This window comes from Rhagoletis zephyria, unplaced genomic scaffold (genome assembly GCF_001687245.7).
Source record: "Rhagoletis zephyria isolate East Lansing unplaced genomic scaffold, Rhagoletis_zephyria_1.1 Rzeph_scaffold_01260, whole genome shotgun sequence".
Classification (NCBI taxonomy): Eukaryota; Metazoa; Arthropoda; class Insecta; order Diptera; family Tephritidae; genus Rhagoletis; species Rhagoletis zephyria.
In genome coordinates, this window is record NW_016158344.1 from 75,868 (window position 1) to 77,814 (window position 1,947).

At 36.4% G+C, this 1,947-nt stretch overlaps 1 pseudogene; it reads right to left on the reverse strand.

Moving 5' to 3' along the window:
• Window positions 1–1,311: 1,311 nt before the first annotated feature.
• LOC108363370 (60S ribosomal protein L7-like) overlaps window positions 1,312–1,947 on the reverse strand; it is a 4,589-nt pseudogene continuing 3,953 nt past the window's right edge.

Sequence of the window (1,947 nt, forward strand, 5' to 3'; positions counted from 1 at the left end):
CCCGGCTTATCATGTAGCGGTAGCTTTCGGAAAGGTGGAAAACATATATTTAATACTTGCGCCGGGTATTTAATGTTCGGCTCCGCCCGAACTTAGACTTTCTTACTTGTTAAATATCTGCTTTAGTTTCCGACATATTCAGCCTTTTCATGAGTTTCATTTTCTCGTACCGGGTCACCTTTTCACTTTTCGTTTCCGTGTATTCACTACGGGTGGGTGAAAACATTTCTGGCGAATTTTTTTTTTTTGCGAGACTCACGATTAGGCTGATTAGTGTAAAGTATCGTTAATTTATAAAAAACGTTATCACATTTGGCGTATACGACAAAATTTTATTGAACTCATAAATGGTTGACAGTAAACTAAAAAATAAGATAATTTAAGAATTTCGTGAACTAGTACATAGCATTCTCCGACACTTTGGAGAAAATATGTAGTCGAGTTTCTGAGAAATTGCATCCCAAACTTCAATTGTGATTTCCCGAAACCTGCCGAAAGTAACATGCAACGATCTTTTATCTAGGCGACGATATAACATTTAGCTAAAATAGGCCTCTAAATAAATTATAAATGTCATTATTTTCGCAGTTGAAGTATATGCCAGGCGAGTTACAGGTAAATACATACATATGTAAGTATACATAAATTACCACGTTGAGCTTGTATAATAATCTCTCCCTAATGCATTAATTCTATACACGTCCGGACCACATTCTATACACGTCCGGACCCGACACAGTTATGTCTTTATTTAATAATGGCTCTATGACAAAATATTCAAGAAATATATTCTTATGGCCTTATTCATAAAAAATAAAGTAGGTTTCATATATTTTTCAGTTTATAAACCTTTTTTAAAGCTACTTTATTTTTTATGAATAAGGACATTAGATTTTTATTTACTTCGTTTCATACACTAATATTGACCTGATTTTTTTTTAATAAATACCAGGAATAAATATTTAATAACAAACTATTTCACTTAAGCTTAACCAACTTTTAGTTGCTCGGAGCTAATTTTGGAACGCTTCATGAAATATTTTCATTGACGGTAAATGCAATCCTGGGTGCATCGTTAATGAGCTGAAAAACCAAAACAAATTAAATTTGTGGAATGGAGCCTTTTGAAATGGCCTTTACAAACGGCAATGGAATTCCGACATTATTCATCGTGAATTAAAGCTGCCTTCCATTTGGCATATTTGCGGGTTAAACCTTCAGAAAGTAAAAAAAAAACATTTTCTTTTTTTATATATTATATATTTTTTTGTGAAATAAAAATACTCCACCTTGTAAGCCAAAAAAATTTCTTTAAACCTCTTGCGCATGCAGTTTGTTGATCTTATCTTCACGGTTACCAAAATCACCAACCTCAACGTAGTGATTTGCCCTCTTGCGCCATCCAGCGGTTGGTGTTGAGCTTGAATGGCCACAGGTCGTTGGATGCTTTCTTGAAGTGGGATCCAACAGTGAATATTTCGTGCGCTAAATAATCAACGCACTTAATATCGTGCGCTTTATGCAATTTGCGTTCGATCGCAAAGTTGTCAGAGATTGGGCCACGTTGATGGTTGTGCTTGACAATTCCACGTTTGTAGATCAATTCACGAACTGATTTAAGATTTGGATAACCCCATGTGATATAGGATTCGGCAATGCGTAGCATATTAACGGTTAAATTTGATGAACAAACCGTGGTTAATGTGGCGAAAACGGAACAAACTGTCGCACTTCTGGTGCAACTTTGTTGATACCGCGGATACAGATCACAAAAGCCAAATTGTCTTCCGCAGGCACGTAGAATGAGCCGCGTTTCTTTGCCAGGCGGCGCAACTTATTCTCACGGCGTCCATCACGGAGATATTTTGCTTGATATTTCTCAGATGCAACAAGTTTTCACGTTTGCGGAGTGCAATCACAGCAGAGCGCTTTAGTTTACGCTTGATC